Consider the following 21,739-nt stretch of genomic DNA (forward strand, 5'->3'; position numbering starts at 1 on the left):
AACCAGAGCAGAAATCAATCCCCTGCCTCCCATTCCAGCATGATCTGCTATTAGAATCATATTTTGCCTTCTCATCCAGACTCTGTTCTATTTTCCTAGCTATGAATAGGTCATCCATCTGAAGAATAACCCACATACTGACGCTCTTATCAATTCTTAAGAGTACATCCACAGATCAAACCCATCAGCTGCTGAAATTCATGGGTCCTGCCAAGCCACTGATAGCCTCATCTCTACTGAGCCTCAGATATTCTTCATTGTCTTCTCCTAGATGCTTCTTCCCTCCCTAACATCTATGAACACTTTCACTCTCTGAGTTAGATCAGTGCATTTCCAGTTATTCCTTAATTTCTGACTGTATTAGCCCTTACCTTTCTATCTTTATATATACTAATTTACACTAAGCACAATGGTTGCTCCAAAAGTAATGTCTCTCATTTTATTATGTTGACCCATGACATCAGAGGCTGATGTTGGGTGTATTGGCAGTAGAGGCTGAACCTTCCTACCAACATTCACTTACATTTTGTTGCCATATGACAAGTGGAAGCAAAGGTGCACTATGGCAAATTGGTGTCTGACACAGAAGCGCATATGAAGCAAAGAGGCGTCATCGAACGTCTCCATGTGGAGAAAACAGCACCCACTGATATTCATCAAAGCTTGCTAAATGTTTCTGGAAACCAAACAGCAGCTGTGAGTACAGTGTGGCAGAAGGTGGTACATTTCAGCAGTGGAGACAACAGGTCATCTCCACTGATGAAGATTTTTAAATGCACAACATGCTGGCAAAAATGTATAGCTAATAGTGGAGACTGTGTTAAAAAATAGTGTAGGTGAGAATTTGCTCCATCAGATAGTGTTATTGTACTGTTTGTTGTAGTTTTCCCAGAAACAAATAGGAGTCTTCACTTTCAGAGCATTTTACATAAATGTAAGTGAAAGACTTCATCTGACACAGCTTCCATAGATTTTTGCTTTTTTCATGTTTTTTATAAAACAGAACTACAATAAAACTGATACTGTTAGGTTATCTACAATTTGTTCTCAGACATATTTCAGCAATGGTCTACAACAGGGACACTTTTACCTTAATATTTTTCTTTTCAAAATTTGTGGTGCAATTAGGAGGATCAGAGGCTTCTATCACCTTTACTCCTGGAGGATCAGCTGCAGGGTGCGATATCGGCCTGTGGGCTGCATAAAGAATTCACATGCAACACCATTATCTACGATAGGATGCTGAAAATTTAAAAATCCCTTTTGAAGTCTACATACAAACACTTTAAAGGCCAGAACTTATAGGTATCCCAGATTAAAAACAGAAGAGAAGTAGAAGCGTGTTCTGATTTGCATCTATTGTTGTGATATTTTTCTTTAAAACCTGAATGTTTGATGTTTCAGTTTAGCAATTAAGTAATTATTTTCTGTTCTTATGTATTGCTATTCAAACAAACTATTGAGCTGTAAAATATATTCCTAGCAAGAAATAATAGTTTGTCTTGGTTATGCACTTAACTCAAAGCCCAGTAACTTGAAGTTTAAAGCTGTTATATCTAGTTCTCACAAAACATGGATCTTAGACAATTGCCTTCCAAGACAATCTTTCACTTTACTACACTGATATTTCAGTTACAATGCTGCAGGGAAACAAAATTCAGAAACTTCATAAGAAAAATACATCAACCACATCTGTAAATACACCATTCCAGTCAACAGATCGGTATTCAGAGGGGTTTGAAAACAGCCCTAATTACGATCAGATAATTAAATGATTCTTAATTTCTTTAGCTAATGTATTAAAGTAGTTTTAGAGATGCAAGATGATATATTTTATGCATGTTTGCTGTCCTGGGATTTTTTGGGAAAGGTAAAAGTCATGAGCCCTAGAATTCCAAAACCAAGAGACTGAAAAATAGAGAAACAATAGAAACTAAAAAAGCATCTCTAAAACATTCAGTTTTTCACTTAAACTGATCCCTCCCCCCCCCCCCCCCCTCCCCCCTCCCCCCACATACCTTGATGAGAACTCCCCTTATGGCCTGATCAGGAAAACTGTATTTACCATCCATCAGTGGCACTCATTTTAGAGAATGAGATGTTTTTGTGTAAATATCTCCTTCCTGAATATAACTCTTGAATTTAAGCACATTTCTAGTAGTTTTTCCTTCTTTCAAATATGTTCATGTATCACCCAGATTTTCATTTATTTGCATTCACTAGCAAACCTTTGCAAGCTTAAAGAACTTCAAGCAAATGTTAACAAATGTTACTTTAGAAAAGAATTCATTATCTCTGTTTAAAAATAGAATGTTAGTTATATAGAATCACAGAATCATTAAGGCTGGAAAAACCTCCAAGATCATCTAAGTCCAACCATGCATGTACTACCAATATAGCCCAATAACCCAAGTCCTTAAGTACCACATCTCCACATTTCTTGAACATCTTCAAGGACGACTCCACCACCTCCCTGGGCAACCTGTTCCAATACTTATCACTTTTTCAGAGAAGATGTTTTTCCTAATATCTAATGTGAACCTCTTCTGGCACAGTTTGAGGCCATCCCCACTCATCCTATCAGACAATGTACAGGATGTAACGCTACTTACTGTTTCTCATCTTAAACAAGGAAAAAAAATGGAGACAGGAATTCACAAGCTGTTCTTGTGAGATACTCAGGATTCTCTAGGACACAGCTATGCTTATTAAAAAATTATCTAAAAGCAAACTACTTACATAATAAACAAGAAATTATTAGTATGTAAAAAGTTGTAATTTATACCTCTAGTATTTCTCAATGTAACATTTAAACTTTTTACTTTCTAAAAATTGCAAACTTTAAAGTTTATAAGGCAATGCTGTTATCATTCTTATTACAAAATTGCTAAATTTAAAGTATGAAATACTATCAATTGTAACAAATTACATATTTATTTTTCCAACATTACTTAAAATTCGAAGCATGAAATGCTACTGATTGCAAAAAATTACATACTGCTTTTAAAGTACAAATTTCATTTACAGAGCAGACTATTTTCAATATAATATGCCTAGTTGGTTAAAATATGCCATTTAGTTAAAACACTTTGAATTTTCACAGATAGTTCGTAATTAGCAGCAGTAGTTAAAATGGAGGTAAAGCAAATCAAGGGAAGCTGCAGATCTTCTCTGTAGTGTTTTGCTTTGTGTTGTGTTTTTTTAATGTATTTGCCTTAAGCTCATATGATTTTAAAGTGTATTCAAAAGAGTGATTAAAACGATTTTAGCAAAGAAGCTACAGCACTCATTACCATCAAAGGTACCACAATAACATGTATCTAAACCCCATAATTCCTCCCAGAATTGATTTCCTGAACAGCTGCAAACACTGCAATGGAGGACGCTGAGTCCACAGGGCTGAACAGAAGCAAACTGTTGCAATTATATCCAGTGCAGGGCTCATTGCACTATTAATCACAAATCCAGCCAGGAGTTTTGCTGCTGCTGGTGAAAGCCCACCAGCAAGACACCTGTACAACTCATCAGCAGGAGCACCTGGCCAAGCACATAATGGCTCCAAACCACAGCTCTGACACAGCTTCCCTCCCATGCCTACACTGCACTTTCAAAAATAATTTTCATGTGTATAGTTTTAACAATTACCCCACTGAAGGAAAGGTGAGGAGGAACACCACTTCCACTCTGTGTGTAAAATGTCTTCTGTAACTGGCTCCAGTTTTCAGTGCAGCTGAAAGTTATTACATTGCTAACACCAGTGATTAATAGTTGCTAGTGTACAATAAAACTTGCTGAGAGACATCAATTGCATCTTTGGGCACAAGAAGGTTAAAATAACAGAAACATATGGGCAGATATTAGTTACACTATCAGTGACCTCATATATAATGATCCAAACTACTCATTATATAATTGCAGTCTGGAAACTGGAAACACTTTTAAAACTAAGTTACATCTGGTTTTTCAAAAATAAGAATTAATAATCAAGATAATGCAAGAAAAGATCCTATTTCATTAGGGTCATATTAAAGTAATTGAAATTTTACAGATTAATTTATAATACTGGGGCAAAGCTATATTATTTCCATATCAGTTTAATATAACACCCCCTCCTACCCTTCTCACAGAACATGCTAAAATCAAAAGGCAGTTTCTTACCTCTTCACAGTCCCCTCACCCAATCTAAAAAGTTAAGAGAAAAGATGCTAAATTGCTCATTTCATACTTTGTATGAAATTGTAAGACTATCTACTCTGCAAGCAGAAACAAGTTTGTTCTGACTGTGCTCAACATAATTCCTAATTATCCTAGTCACACCCAACATAGATCAAAAACCACATCACAACAGCCTATGCCCTGCCAAGTCCCAATCTGACCACCTTTATTCATTGGGAAATTCAACCTCCTCCATTAGAAAGCAGCAATGTACATTTCCTTCATTTTCAATATTAAAAATAAATTAAAATGAAAAGGACAAATTCTGGTTCAATATTAGTTCTATTCTGTATGATAGCATGGTTTGTCTTCATTTTCCCTCTAATGAAAGCTTCTTAATCAGCTACTGAATTATCTGACTAGAAAAACACATTTATCCTTCTAAGCTTGAAGTCAACCACTGATAAATTAGTAACTAGTAGACAATAAAAATAGTAAGTTACTACGACAGATTAGCATCTCAAATCTAACTTTTTTTTTTTTTTTAATTGAATTTATTTTTCTTTCTTTCTTCCCAGAAATTTTTGCTGTCTAGATATTGGTTTAAGTCTGTATTTAAAGCCCTATTAGTCACTTATTAGAGTGAGAATAATGCAAACATGGATCCCATGTCTCATTTCTAAAGTTAGCCCAGATATAGTGGGAAATCCAAGAGTGTTTCAGATGTCTTTCCTAATGACAGGAAGCATTTTCTACTGATACAAATTAATGAAAGCAATGGTTTCTCAAATTGTATCTGCCACTTACGCATCTCACTGTCTTACTTATTACAAAACGTGTAGGATTTTTTGTTTGTTTGTTGGGGAGGAAGCATAGAGGAGGACTGGGAAATACACAATTCTTTATACAACTAAATTAGATCCCAAAAGAAGTGTGACGTGGTGATTCAGAAAGTGATAGAGAGACTATGCATGGCAAAGTGATGTACCATCTGTTATCCAGGAGGAAACTGGATATGGCGCTCACCATCACATCTGTTTTTTCCCAGCAGAAAACTTCAGGGGTCCATAGCGAAACCCAGGTGAGCCAATTTATTCAGTCACCACTCAATACCAAAGGCATAGATTACCCCATAGGATATCAGCTGCCCATGAACTTTCAGTGTTGTTTCATTAAATTCAAGTGTAAACTAAGCTCTGCTTACATGCTTCAGTAAAAACTGGATATCAATTAAAAGATAATTTACTCCAGCACACTAATAATTCCTGCCTACATAAGTGCTGCAGACAAAGTCACAGCCATCGTTCCACCATTCCACTAAAGTCAATGGCAATTTGCCAACAACTTCAATGGGATCAAGTTTTCATCTAGACAATTTTATCTCTGGAAAGAAAAAAAAAAAAAAAAAAAAAAAAAAAGGAAAGAAAAGGAAAGAAAAGGAAAGAAAAGAAAAGAAAAGAAAAGAAAAGAAAAGGGAAGGGAAGGGAAGGGAAGGGAAGGATTAGGGAAAGGGATAGGGAAGGGCAATGAAGGGAAGTGGTAAGGGGAAGGAAGGGAAGGGGAACGGAAGGGAAGGGAAGGGAAGGGAAAGGGAAGGGAAGGGAAGGAAGGGAAGGAAGGGAAGGGATAGGGAAGTACGGTGGGGGAAGGGAAGGAAGTTGGAAGGAAGGGAAAGCGTAAGGGAGAGGGAAGGGAAGGGGAAAGGGAAGAGGAAGGAAGGGGAAGGGGAAGGGAAGTGGAAGGAAGGGAATGGAAGGAAGAAGGGAAGGGAGGGAAGGCGACGAAAGAAAAGAAAAGTAAAAGAAAGAAAAGAAAAGAAAAAGAAAAGAAAAGAGAAAAGAGAATCAGAAAAGAAAAGAAAAGAAAAGAAAAGAAAAGAAAAGAAAAGAAAAGAAAAGAAAAGTGTTTGAACAGGTTGAAGCAGAGGGCAGAATTCTGCTAATGATTCTTATGCAGAGTGTAAGTATTATTCAAATATAAAAAGCTACTGAAATAAATGTCTTTTTAATTTTTCATTTATAATCCAGAAATATAAGAAAGAAATACACAAAGGCACTGGTAAATCCCAGTCTATATCAAGATATAGCATAATTTTTATTCATTTCCATTTGTTTATATCCATAAGTTAAAGAGATCCTTTTCCTCTCCATTAGGTAACAAGGACTGCTGGCTTAAATTAAGTATGTTTCTTGCAATCATTTCCTATAATTTACTACCTTATCATTCCTATTCTACTGTGGCCTAAGTCACTGCATGAGAAGACGACATCCACCTAACTCATCCATCAATAAAACCTGAGCTGCCTTCCATCCCCGTCAAACAACTCGCACCAGAAGGTGGCACCAAAAGACCCAGCTTCAAAACCACATTTGGATACTGGCTTGAGATTTGCATTCACCAATCTTTTTGCACTCAACCATATATCTAAGAATCATTTTATTGCAGATAAGTACATCTGAAAAGCATAATCAATGCAGATCATACAGATAAACACGTGCAAACCCTCAACTGCTGTGATGAAGAGATTCTCGTGGACATGTTAATTCCTCACATAATGATAAAATTATAAAATTCCTGTTTTAAAATGCATCTTCAGAAGAACCCCAGTAGAATTCATTTGACCAGAGGTGCATTTATGCATTTGTCCAACCAGATACTGGTAGATACTCTGGTCACTGATTTTCTTCTTATAGGCTCTTCTATTAAATGGTGCTTCAGACTTGGATTTTATGCACACAAGAAAGTATTCCAACCAATAAATTACTAGGAAAAGAAAAAAAAATACAGTATTTTTTAAAAAATATATTTTAGTATATAAAAAGAAAATATCAGCCCTACTTTTTTTAAAATTGCAATTTACAAATTCAGAACAGAGAAACTTGAAAAAAGAAAGGAAACAAAAATGTCAATCATCCAGGAAAACATTAACAACATGTGGTCCTATAATCAGCATTTATTTGGGCTAATTTCAAAGGTCTCTGAACTTTTTCTACTTTCATTATATTCTACGTAGAGGCATCCAATCATTTCACTGGCTCGAAAGGAGCCCAGAAGACCAACACTGTCCAGTGACTTCTACTATGAATACCACAATAATTGTGAGATGATACGTAAAAAGCTGCCTGAATCTGACGACGAATTGAATCTACAAGCATGCCGACCAAAATCTGTTTTTTGAGATTAATTTTATGTTTGCCCTAAAGCTATCTTCAATGCAAGTTTAAGAAGGTAAAAGAAAACTAAAGTAATCCAAAGGGAAGGGGAAAAAAAGTAATTAAGTTTGATGAATGGAAAATAGGAAATTTTGCTCAACAAGGAGAGGTGACAGTAATTTTTATTTATTGGGGGGCTGAGGGGGCTTCTGTGTAAACATTTGCAAGCACCTGGAGATAAAATAGGATGGAAGATGCTTAATGAAATAGAGCCCAGTCCTGAATGATGTTGACCATCAATTATTCTATTCTACATAGCTCAGTGACATCAAATACAGTTTAGTAACTGCAAGTTCAGACATTGGTTCAGTGCACAGAAGGAAACAAGTAGGAAGACTGGATATCTTTTCCCCATCAGTCTGGAAAGAATGAGGTTTTACTAGATCACAGTATTTTTAAGTAGCATTGTTACTTAGACAATAAGACAAGTGATATATATGGAATGTTTTTCTTCCTTTCTATCATCAAAAATAATGTTGCTCATAGCCAAAGATGTTTACAGTAAATAAAGCTTGCATGATAATAAAAGAAAGAGGACACTGTCATCAAAACTAGTTCAGAAAATTCATGAAAAAAATTACAAAGTCATAAAGAAAATAAATCTTTATAAAAAGATGCTTTTGTTTTTTTCTGACAAATCTGACAAATCCTCTAGCTCAGAGATTAAAAAAAAAAAGATACCTAAATAAGGAACCTGAAAAAAATGTATGCTTTGCTGGAATTCATATGTTATGGTTAAAATAAAAATTAGTCCAATTTTAAATTAATCTTACATTTTCTATACAGTGCAGCGCTTCCTAAGAAATTTGTTTCTCTTGTATAAAAAAATAAAATGAGCAGAACTGACAGAGCGACTTAAGCTGCAAAATCCATCAGTCAAAATGTCCTCTCCTGTCAGAGACTCAACTTTTCTATCACTATAATATCAGTAACTGTCATTCTGAGGAATAAATAACGAAAACTACATTCACAGAGGTATTTATACACCTTAGATATAAGATTATTTATGATATGATGTGAACTTTAATATAAAAATGCAGAAAGATCGCAAGTAAAAACAGACTTTCAGCAACACATTAAGGTCATATGCCAGTAACATAATAGTAACAAAAAAAGGGGCCAGACTTCTGAAACTGGGACATAAAACATGCTTAAATGAATTGCTGTTGAAAGCTGAAGCAGTTCAACTAGCTAATGTTGAAACAGCACACTCTCTAGCTTATATCTCCCTGAAAACTCCAGTAGATGTCATAGTACTACATTCAGAATATGTACATTCAGATATATCTGATAATAGAATGAAATGAAGGGTCTGCTCACCTGGGAGGACTACAGAAACACTGCAAGGGCATACAGGGATGCAACAAGGAAGGCTAAGGAAACTTAAGGAATGAAATCTGGTGAGATTAATAATAGAATGTTACTGAGCACCTTCTTTACTTCAGTTTTTGTTGCTAAGACTTCTCAGGAATCCCAGATCCTGAGATAAGAGAGTCTGGGGAACTGAAGACTTCTCGAACAAGGAGGATCCAGTCAGAGCAAACAACACACAGGAGTCTATTTGTTTCAACAGGGTGCACCAACAAGTGCTGAGGGAGTGGGCAGAAGGGATTGCCAAGCTGCTCTCTATCATCTTGGAAAGGTCATGGAAAACAGGAGACGTACCTGAAGACTGCAGAAAAGTGAACAACACTCTAGTCTTCAAAAAGGGCAAGGAGAAGGACCTGGGAAACTACTTGCCATTAAGCCCCACCTCTGTCCCTGTAAAAGTGATAGAACAGCTATTCTAGATACCACCTTCAAGTAGGTGGGAAAGAATATGGTAATCAGGAGTTGTCAGCGTGGATTTATGAAGGGGAAATCATGCTCGACAAATCTGGTAGCCTTCTACGATGCCATGACAGACTGAGTAGATGAGGGGAGAGCAGTAAATGTTGTCTGCCTTGACTTCAGGAAGGCTCTGACACTGTATCTCTCAGCATCCTCGCAGGTAAACTTAGGAAGCATGGGACAGATGAAAGAACAGGAGGTGGACTGAGAACTGGCTGACTGGCAGAGCTCAGAGGGCTGTGATTGGTGGCACTGAGTCTAGTTGGAGCCTTGTAAGCAGCACTGTTCCCCAGAGGTTGGTACTGAGTTCAGTCTTATTCAACATCTTTATCAATGATCTGGATGAAGGTATGGAATGCCCATGCACCATCAACAATGTTACTAACAGTACAAAGCTGGGAGGAATGACTGACACATCAGAAGGCTGTTCCAGTCTAGTCTGGCTGGAAAGCTGGGCAGAGAGGAATGTTATAAGGTTCAACAAAAGCAAGTGCAGAGTCCTACACCTGGGGAGGAATAACCACACGTATCACAACAATTTAGAGGCTGGAGAAGGATCTGGGTGTTCTAGTGGCCAAGTTGACAAAGACCCAGCAGCATACCCTTGTGATCAAGAAGGCCAGTGGCACCCCAGTGTGCATTATAAAGAGCGCAGCCAGCAGGTCAGGGGAAGTGATCCTTTCATTCTACTCTGCCCTCGCCTTGTGAGGTCACATTTGGAGAGCATCCCCCATAGAAGGAATGGTTGAGAGACCTGGGACTCTTCAGGCTGGAGAAGAATCTGGGGAGATCTTATCAATGCTTACACATATCTAATGGACAGAACAAAGGGCAACAGACACAAACTGGAACTCAAAAGTTTCTATGGAAACATGATGAAAAACATAACTCTGAGGGTGACAGAGCACTAGAACAAGTAGCTCAGAGAGGCTGTCGAGTCTTCTCTAGAGATGTTTAAAAGCCACCAGGATGCTTTCCTGTGTAACTTGCTTTTAGTAGAAGGGTTGAACTCAACAATTGCCACAAGTCCCTTCCAACCCCTATGATTCTGTTATATTAGCCCAGCTTTAGTAATTACATTCAGAATATATGTATTCAGACACATCTAATAATCAAACTAAATTGTAAAAGGGCTTGCTTCTCTAAAAGTAATGCCTCTCATGTTATTATGTTGTCCCACAATGTCAGAGGCAGATGCTGGTGGCATAGCAGTAGAGGTTGAATCTTCCCATTATATCACATTGTATTCTGTTGCTGTGTGTGCAGATGGCAAGAGGTAGTCAGTCAGACAAAAAGGTGTCTAACATGGAAGTTCATATGAAGCAAAGGTGCGTCACTGAATTCCTCTGCATAGGAAAAAAGACACACTTTGACATTCTTCAATATCTGCTGAACATTTCTGAAGACCAAACAGTGGATGCGAGCACAGTGAGATGGTGAGTGGTGCATTTCAGCAGTGGTGACATCAGTGTGAAAAACAAGCCATGTTCCAGATTGCCATGCACAGCTGTCATACACCAACAACAAAAAAATGACATCTCATTCAGCTAATGGTCTTGACTGCTGAAAAACTCTTGTGTAGCTGAGAATTTAATTCATCAAACAGTGTTACTTTGCTCTATCTTTTTTAGTTTCCATGAAAATAAATAGGAGGCATTACATTCAGAGTGACGTACTAATATTTTGACTTACAGTAGTATGACAAAACAGAATGAGAAAGTCTCATGAAAATGATTCCCAAATCAAAAATAAATTGACGTGCATTTTTTCCCTATATACAAACTGAAAACAAAATTTGGCCCCATATGCTTTCATTAGAAAACTATCTTACAACATTGCAATCTGTCACCACTTTCAATAACAGCATTTTCTCCATTCTTTCTGATTGAGCTCTGCAGAATAACAGAACAGACCACTTGCTGCAATAGATGATCACAATGTACAATAGAGCAGAACTGTAACATCAATCAAAAAAACCAGTTGTTCCAACAATTCCTTGCTTCTACAGTTCTGGAGACTTTACAAACTGTGGAAGGCATTGTAGCCTACTAATGAAGTGCACTGGTTTGAAAACTGAAAGAATTAGATCACAAGACCCAATTTGACACCTAGCGCACTATGCAATTCTGTACAAATCACTTAAACCTTTTCCACTGCAACCCATTTATTTAAGTGAAATAGTTCTTTCTCTCATTATCCCAGCATTAACATATTCTTAATTCCACTGAATTACGTGGAAAATATCTTACATGGCCTTTAGCAAAGCCATATATTTTCACAGTGCACTGATACAGCACTTAGTGCAAAGATTCCCTACTTCACTTAAAGTTAACATAAAATATGGCTGCTGCAGTAACAAAAAAACAAACAAAACAAAACAAAAAAAAAAAAACACAACCAAAACAACACTATAGGATATATCTTAGTTTGAAAAAATAGTAAGAATGAACACTCAGGTTTTAATAACAGCTAAAGCACTATTCTTTCAGTGAAAGCTGGTGACTGAGTCAGTGAAACATAGCTGCCAGGTTTTGTCAACTTCAGCAGCACTGCAAGTTTGGATTTAATGATGGCATTTTGGTCATACCTACAGTTTTAGCAAAGGTGCATCTTTACAGAAGGGAATAGGGAGAAAGCAGGCAACTGCATGGTAGATGGCAAGCTACACCCAGTTAACAAAACGTATCTTTAATCCAGGGAATCTCAGAAGTAACCCTCCTCTTTAAAACTTTCTACAGTTAGCCCCTTTCAATATATTAAAACTTAACTGGAGTAATTCTACCATGTCCAAAGTCTGATTCTAGAATAAATTCAAAATTTACTATAAACGTCCACTCTCCAGTAGGCACCAGTAGGAATGACTCATTTGAATACTACTCAACTGCTGTAATCATTTCAAAAGATATTGAAAAGTTCACTCTGAAAAATAAAACTATAACAGCCCTCCAAAACCACATAAATCTGAATGGGATTAAACACCTTTTTCCTCTTTTTATTGTTGTTTTCATTTTTGAAGTTGATATTTCAAAAAGAAAATATTTTCTTAAAATTCTCCAAATTTGACAACATCTGTTTTCCTCAAAGAATGTGCCTAAATTCTGAATTCGCTTCTACTTCATAGTTTTTGGTAAATTTTATGCATAAATCTGGATCTTCAACAAATTGTTTTCACTGGATATCTTCTTCCCTGATTAGATAGGCAGAATCAAAATACAATGCTGTTGTTTGAAATTAGTATAATGCAATCAGCTGAATAACAGCCTACTCTATATTTTCAATTGGAATATCTATAGCACAGACCTTGTAATGACATACTTATACTAAAAAAAAAAAATAAAAAAAAAAATCAATCTATTACACAATTATGAAGTTCTGTAAAATTTCTATTCTTTTTAACCATTGAACTTTCTAACACCTAAAAAGTTTTTTCGAGACCAGTCTGCATACACATGGGAATACAAAGCCAAAGTGTAATCCAGGAATAAAAGAAACCAGAAGAAAGACTGTGATAGCAATAAGACTTCTTGAAGTGAGATGCAACTGATGGAAGGGCATTTTCTGTCAATAACCGAAACTATTCTAGAATGTCACACACACAGAGAAGAATAAAAATGACTTGAAAAACAAACTACTGATCTACATTGCAATTTCTCTGCTTGGAAAGCACTGAGAGGATGGTGGTACTAGTTCCCTATAATCACTGGAGCTCTTACACAAAAAGACCCCTTGTATAACATGACGTGACTGGCTTTCCTCAAGAAGCAGCAAACAAACCCTCATCCCAGATCATGCTAAGCTATGGATAATCTAGAATAAGGAAATGGGACAAAAAGATCAACAGAAAAACAAAAACAAACAAACAAAAACAACACTAAAAACACAGAATTCAAGATGCTAATTTCTATGTCATTTTCCTTTCCTATTGGACTCTGGATTTCTGAAGTTGTTGTCACAGGCTTTCAAAGGTAAAGAGCACAGGTTTTCTAGGTATACATTTTGTTAATGTTCTTACAGAAAATGGTAGATGGAAGAACATTTTTGAAAGGTCAAAAGCAATTTAGGTATTTTTCTAAAGGAGATGTTTCATCTAGAAGTGCCCAAAATGCTGCATTTCACATTTCAGAAGTTTATTATTAAAAGCTCTAATTTTGCTTTAAAATTATTTTTGTGGTTGAAAATAATTTTAAATTTTAAAAGATGTAATTATTTAAAATGTGTGTGTGTGTGGGGGGGGGGGGGGGGGGGGGGGGGGGGAAGAGAGAGAGAGAGAGAGAAAGAACATCATTTTTGAAGACTATGGAACATTTTGACCCTAAGTAAATATCATCAATTATTTGATTCATTTTATTCCTTCTCCAAGAAAGCATAAACATTTACCCAGAAAGCACGTTATTTCTCTAGTGTCAGTCTTGTGTAACATTCTGTTTTGTATTATATTAGATCTACTTTGAGAAAACTTTGCCACAAGCCCATTTAAAAGTCCAAGTTTCTGGTGTACTTGAGACATCTATTGCACAGAGGAGGGCTTATGGGCTTAGATGGCTTAGATTCCCCAACCTCACTGTTTCAGAAACCTGGGCCAGTCAGATTGCCTCGCCAAATCTACCAAACGTATGGGAGTTTGCCTCCAAATGCCAAACTGCATTAAATACATATTTAAGAAAAAATAAGATTTACATTCATAATCTCAGCTTTTAGAGGGGAGGCAAAAAGTGATAGATGGTGTTATTTGCTAAAAAATGACTTAAAATACATTTTTTTTCCCCATTTTCACAGTATATTTATTAATGACACTAAAAAAAATAATAATAACAGCATCAGAAATTTGCCCAGAGAGGTGGTGGAGTTGCTGTCCCTGGCAGTGTTCAAGCAGCATCTGGATGAGGATCTATGAGATAAGTTTTAGTGGCTTGTGGTAGCAATGGTAATGGGAGGATGGTTGGACTAGATGATCCTGTAGGTCCTTTCCAACTTTGTGATTCTGTGATTCTAAATGTCATCACAGAATCCACTGAGTGGTTGCTACATCCTACTTTAGTTTCTTACATTTTGACCTTTTATCTCAAATCTACTTCTACCACCCTCATCTACAGTCTGGTTTCTCTACTCAGTTCATCAAAGAATACATGGAAACCTAATTCCCCACCCTGGGTAGCCTGTTCAACTGTTCTTTTACCTGCATTGTCCTTTACCTACTGCCTTTCCTCACTGAAGAATATCAGTTTATGTTTTAAACTGCTCAGCTCTCATTTTAATTTCAGGATGAAGCTGTAAGGGAAGAGTCAAAGCCTCAGAGATGCAAGACACAAAGAAAAGAGCGTGATGTAAAACAAACTTTTCTACAAATAATTGGGAAGAGGTTGTTTGTTTTTTGTTTGGTTTTTTGTTTGTTTTTTTTGTTTGTTTGGGTTTTTTACTTGAGGTAGAATGCAGGTTGTTTCCAGATTAACTAAATAATAAAGAATTATTATTTACTCTTCTTCCAATATAAAGATGTCAAAAGATTTTCCAAATATGAATTCTGCACTGGAATTTCAGCTCCAAATTCATGTCATCAGTTACGTGAAACACTACATAATCAGCTTTTTGTTGTTGTTTTTTGTTTGGTTTGGTTTGGTTGGTTTTTGGAAAAGTTTTTAAATAAGTTTCCTTAACACTTCCTTGCATTTTGCAAGTAAATGTAAACCTAGTACTCAAAATTAGTTTTCCTTGGGCAAAAAGGCACAAAGGCACCTATTTATTTTTAAAGAACTAGGCAGTTCTAAAGTAGTAATATGGTCTGATAATTAGAACAGTTGAATTTCATTAAAGTTATAGATCCTACATGGGCCAAATTATTTCCCACTTACTCAGCCTGATATTTACAGAAAATAAAAGTGGTGTTCTTTTAACTAAGTTTAAAAATCAAGTAAAATTTCCTTTGCAAATCATGCAGATGAATTTACAGCATTAGGTTTAAGTTCTAAGCACTGATTCACATCCCATTTAATTTGGGTTTGTAGAGCTGAAATTGCTGTTTGATCACTGTCATAAGAGAGGAAGGAAAGAGCAAACTGTATCCATATAATTAGGACACTGCAGTGCAGAAATATCACAAGCATACATTTATGTACTGTCTACAAGAAATCCGCACTTTGACAGACAATTAAGGAAAACCTTTGATGAGAATTTTTAACTTCATTATCAGTTATGATCTCTAAAAAGATGTATGCAGAGTTTACTGAGATTAATGATTCTCTGCCTTCAGTTTAGCTTGAGTAAGAGAGGGGTGTACCTCAGAAATTCAAGCAATACCTAGAGCTGAAGCGCTTGGCACTAATTTAGAGCAGAAGCTTCACATATAAGTTTAATTACGGTCTCCCCTGCCTCATTTGCCAATTTACAGCAGCTGTGAACAATGGAGCAAGGAATTCTGTATTTCTGCAGTGTTCATGGTAGTGGGGTTTCTCAATTGTAAGTAAAATCATAGCTTCGTACTCAATGTATTCACTGAGTTAAAACATTTAGTACCTCCCTTCTCCCATCCCTGTTTGCTCCTGTTCCTGTCTACTAAAGAAATACAGGACCAGGAGAGACAGAAGTGGCTTCCTAAAGTTTATCTCAACTTTTGTTTCATTTACAAGAAAAAACTGAATTTATATGGCACTCCACATGAAATCTAAACTATTTAACAGTTTGGGGGAAAAAAGAAAAAGAAAAAAGAAATAAAAGACAGGACTTAATTCAGTCTCAGCTACTTGGCTTTGACCCATATGTCATACACTTCAAAAAGAACACTGGCATGTAAGGTGTAAGTACTCATCTCCACATTCTTTAAATCAGATGTTACATTATGAACTCAGTAAGAGGGGCTGAACAATACATGGTAGCTAAGGTGGTGTACTCCTTTATTGACCATTTCTTGGCTGCAAATATAAAGATCTCAAGCTGGTACTTTTTGTGCATTTGTTCATTGCTAGAGTGTGAATAAACACTCCTAACAATAAGTTTCCTCTTAGGTATGAGTCTGATTTTTCTCTGTTTGCTCTGTTAGCATAGAAGTTTTTTGAAAATCCATCTGCTTAACATACAGGTATTAAAACATTCCCATGTCAAAATGTATATGGTTATGTTACATGCAGTTTCATACTAGCCACCAAAACCTTAGAATAGGAAAGAATCATGACTGCAAACAAATACAGAATGCAGATGAGCAAGATTTAAAACAGAACAACTGAAATGAAGTTGATCCACTCAGACTGTGTTGTTCAGGTAAATGTTAATTTTCATTCAATAATACTGTTTGTTTTCAAAAGTAAAACTTTACTCCCAAGTGTACTATTATGCCCTTTATGCTGTGCTGAGAAATCTGGAATTTAATACTAAGCATTTCAGAGTTCATAAGATACTTGTAACGCAACAATTTGTAGCTTGAGAGGTAGACGGAAGTCTGGAATTATCAGGAAGTTTAAGACTCCAGATCCTGCTCTGCTGATGCCCTCTCTGGCACAGCTGTCCTTCTGCACCTAAACCCATGCTGTGCTGAACTGTATCAAAACACCACAGCATGAAATTAACAAAGCAGTCATCAAGGCTCCTCATCAGGAGATGAGGAGAGGTTCTTAAAAGTATCTGAAATACACAACCCCAGTGAATAGCCATATAGAGGCACAGCTAAACACATCCTGTCTCATCCCTTTCTGATTTTCCCTCATTTGCCCGTTGTTTCCCTCTACATAACACTACTAAAAACAGTTGTCCTTTCTAATTCACCAGATGCCAAAACAAATGCTTTAAGATCTGGACAAAATTTCCTGCTTTGAAGTATACTGGATAAGCAAACCCATGACAAATTTGGAACAGTTTGCATGAAATGTTTTCAATGTTACAAAAACTTCAGCTATGCATTGCTAGAAGGAGGCTCCAGGTAACCACAAGTATAGAAACCAACCAACGAACAACAAAAAAATAGCCAGCCATTTCAAATATTTAAATTCAGTGTTTTTTCCACTTGTATTTAAGGTAGCTTTTCACTGCTGGGCTCTAACTCAAATTGCACGAGACTCAATAGAAAAGCTGCCCCTTCTTTGAAGTGTTTTAGTGAAGATCTTTATGAGCACACTTCTTAGAGTCACCTACAAACCTAACTCACGGAATGGCCCAGGTTGGAAGGGACCTCAAGGATCATGAAATCTCCAGTCCCCCCCTGCCACAGACAGGGCCACCAACCCTCACATTTAATACTAGAGCGGGCTCCTGTTATTTCTCCAGCAGCTACTTACATGTATACACAGTAATCTAGGACATTACGATTAAGGAATGCACAGAAAATCCATGCCTTGATCCAAGCAAGCATTCAGTTTTCTGACAGAAGTGTATTCTTCAAATGAAATACAAATACACTCTCTAAAAACAATTTCATAGATCAGTAACAGGCTATCATTTCTGCATTTTCTTCCTAAACCAAACAACTGTTCTGTACAGGAAATGCAACTGACTGACAACAGTGTTGCACCACTCACCCAGGATTTGAGGATCAAGTCCATTTCTCCAGTTCTTGCCATTCCAGCAAACATCTCTACAAGCAGAAAAACTGCTGCAGTGCACAAGAGCCCTACAGAACTGTATCTGGCAATGGGCAGACGTGTGGTCACAGTCCTTTAAGAAAGACAAGAGGCAAGATGAAAACCAGTATCCTGTGTGCTGATCCAGTTCAGCTGCAGAAAGTTGCACAGCTATTGACAAAGAACTGATCAAAGAACTTCGCTCCCACCTTCCTCGTGTTATTTTTGTCTTCTTTTATTCCCTCCCTCCTCCTGTGATTATACATGTTAACTACTGACTGTTTTCGAAAGTCACACAGTTTGAAACATTGGGTTTCTCCAGCTGAAACAGGTGTACTCAAAATAATAAATACTGATTCATCAGTTGTAACTGAAGAGCTCTCTACTGCCTGCTATTATTCCCCTCTTACACTATAAGAAAGAAATCATTTACTAATTCTGCAGTTAAATGAATTAATCATAGAATGACTTAGGTTGAAGGGGACCTTCAAGATTATCTAGTTCCTTCCCCCTGCCATCAAAGAGTTCAGATTAAGCTGCTTACTCTGGAGTTTTTTTACACCATAATTACTCTCTTCTGTTCTCTTCCAGAGCTTGTTTACTTTTTGAAATATTGTCCATTGCACTACACATACAGCCTACAGTCTTTTTAAGTTAGAGGTTATTTACATGCATTTCTTAATGAGTGATAGAAGATAAGAGTAGAACGGTCATGATATCTGTTTCTTTGGAGCTCAATGATATTTTCTCACTCACACTAACTTTGTGAAGGCTATCAAATAACTAATTCTTAATTCATTTAATATCAGCTGTAATTGTATTGGTGTCTAAAATGTTATTAACAAAATGCCATGTGATACTACAATATCTTTTCTCATCTGATTTTATTATCTCATGCACGTAACTTTATTAAGCAAATACGTTGTTTTGTCAAGAACTTCCTGCTATCACATTGCCCTTTTGCCCTTTTAAATTGAATTCCTCATGAGGTTTTTCTTTTTTTTTTTTGTTTAGGATAGGTGCAACGTGACCAATCTACAAGTAGCTATTTTATCCCCCTTATCCTTTTCTTTCAGATGTTCCTGAGCTTTTACCTTGTTACAACTCCTATGTTCCCACAAAAAGAATTTCAACTGATGGAGATTTCTATCAATTTGCTGTTCTAGAATTTCTGGATTGATCATACTAAACAAAGTGAAACATGATCTTCTGTGATAGAAGTTATAGCAGCATATTGATGGAATGTAAGCACAGTCCTTCTTTTTGAATAAATTTTCATTCGACTCTTTGAACAAGTTTTTTTAATTAACTTTTTCCTCTCCCCAAGCAGAAACCCCAGGCAAGTTAGGTAAGGAACCCTTTCTGAAACTGTTGTGCTACAAGCAATTGAAAAATAATGTGTATAATGGTGTTTCATAAGAGTTTTCCATCTACCACACAGAATCATTTTCCTGCATTCTAACTGTGAAACAGAAGTGTAACAAGTAGAGTAGCAGGTTGCTTTAGGCTGTTTTTCTGTATGTTTTGGGTCTTTTTGTATTTGTTTCATGTTAAGGTCTACATTAGTACGTGAAATTCTTCTAATTAAATCTTTTATTTTAACACTTTTAGTTTCAGTTGATCAAAACCTTTCAGAGTAAACAAAAAACATGAATAAGAAAACTTTATCCTTAAAATCTGTTTCCATTTATAATGAACTAAACAAAAATAGCTGACAACATCCCAGTCACTAAACAGAAACAGAAGCTTAACGCAGCAGACATACTTTGTAGTGTTTTTAATAGCTGACTCTAGATTCAGTACCACTAAAATGTTATAATTCTTGAGCCAACCAATATCATGCCATCAAAGTGCTTTATTCATTTATTCAAGTTGTTTCACTGACTTATTCCTCTGACATGTAAGCCATTACAATGTCAACTGCAATGTCTCCATGTTATGATGTTACAGTAATTGCAGTCTCATACATTTCAATTTTTTAATGCTAATTTTTATTGCTTCACACGGCCCCTCTTCTGATGTTAACTGCACTGTCTCAGACATTTCCACTAGCAGTAACCATTCCAGCAATATATAACTGCAGCTTATTGGCAAGAACTTAGACTTAGGCCTGCTATTTACATCAAAATTAGTCCAAATCATGTTAGTTATATGAAGAAATTAATGATATTGACAGTAATTCCACCCTAAATACAATTTAACTTAAGAATTATGACTACATTGTAAATGGTGTGGGGAAGGGGGAAATGAATAAATTACATTCCAGATCTTAAGCTGCAGCACGTTTCCTCATCCAAACAAAATAATTTGGAGTGTGACTTGTTTTCCAGACTTCAAGTTCTGTAAAGCATTACATTATAAGCATGCATTGCTTATAATTGCAACTACATTTTCCCTTTTTTTATCTTGCATGAGAAATCTCAGTGATCAACTGTTGTTTTGTTGTTGTTGTTGTTGTTTGTTTTGTTTTGTTTTTCAAGATGTTTAAATATTAGCTACAAGCATCCCAGAATGCCTTAGACTCTTTTGACGAGAGTTAAGGAGCAGGCAAAGTCCCAGACACTGTGTCCTCAGAAGATAGAGGGAAGAAAGAGGGAAGAGAGAAAGAGATCCTCCATAGCTCAGTGAGGATTCCGTGTGCAGTGCATATACAGCAATGTCTGGCTGGGCCAGTCAACAGACATATGGGGAATATAACTTACCCTGAAATTTTCCTTTTCTTCTGCTGTAACTCAGTCAGGTTGTTAAATACATTTGCATTCTACAACAGAAAAAAAGAAGTGCATTTACTCAATAATGCTATACAATCTTTGAATATAAAAATCTAAGTCCTACTTTAAGAATTAATGTATATCAACAAATAAATGGTCAATAAATGGCCATTCATGAGCATAAGAGGTCAAAAATCTAAGTCAGTTGAATGAGTTAAGTTTAGAACAAAAGCTCTTTAATATTTCTTCCAATCTAAGTCAAACTCTTTATCCATTTTCACATGTCAGCTTTAGATATTTAGAAAGATCAATAAAAATTAGAGTAAAATATTCATTGTTATTGATATTCACCTTATTGATCTATGAATGCAATAAACAAATCAAATATGACATCCAGCAACAAAACTGTTGATCTGCAGAAGTTAACTGAAAACAATTTAGGACATCAAGATGTAATATTTAGGAAAATATTTGTTAATGATCTAAATAAAACAATGAATTCAGTCCATAGAGAGTTCCTAAATAATCTGACCAGGTGATTGCTATATGACTACATATTCAAAATTCAAATAGCCATCTAAAAACAAATGTGTGGAACAGTAGCAATCATTCAGACCTATCACTTCTTGGTTCTTACGCTTCTGTCTTAGAACCTGTACATCAGAGTTCTATTTAAGAAAATAGGAACAAAAAGGTCTATTTCAATAATGGAAATGGTCTCTTGTTCCACAGTCAGACTATTTCAGACAACCACAAGGTTTTCCTCTTCCTATTACAATGTTCTCTCCCAGCAAGGACAGGAAAATTACACTCTCCAGGTTTTTCTGCTGCAGCTTTATCTAGAGAACATCTGAAAATAGACACCTATTTCTATTACATCCTATAGACAAAATTTTATCCACCTTGCTATTTATCGTGCCTTCATTATTCACTAAACCCATGACCAGGCTACAGGCTCCACCGTCACAAATTGCTCTAAGCTCCCAGAAACCTCCAGTTTAGCACAAGCAGAGTGGTACACTATGGGCAACCTGCAATCTTTCCTTCTCTGTTAGACAATTACAGGCTACTTTGTTTCTCTTGAGCTCCTCTTTCCTGTGAGGATGGATGAAGGCCTTGTCTTCATCAGGTGCTGTCAGGTGGCCCCACAGTTTGGCAACATGTATTCGGGGGCATCAGATCCCCACCCCACCATCAGCAAAATAAGTTCATCTAAATTGAATGGTCCCAATACCAGATTAAGTTCTCAAACATTTTAATTTGAAAAACATTTCTAAAAATATCAAAT

Source organism: Coturnix japonica, chromosome 4 (assembly GCF_001577835.2).
Source record: "Coturnix japonica isolate 7356 chromosome 4, Coturnix japonica 2.1, whole genome shotgun sequence".
NCBI classification, from domain to species: Eukaryota; Metazoa; Chordata; class Aves; order Galliformes; family Phasianidae; genus Coturnix; species Coturnix japonica.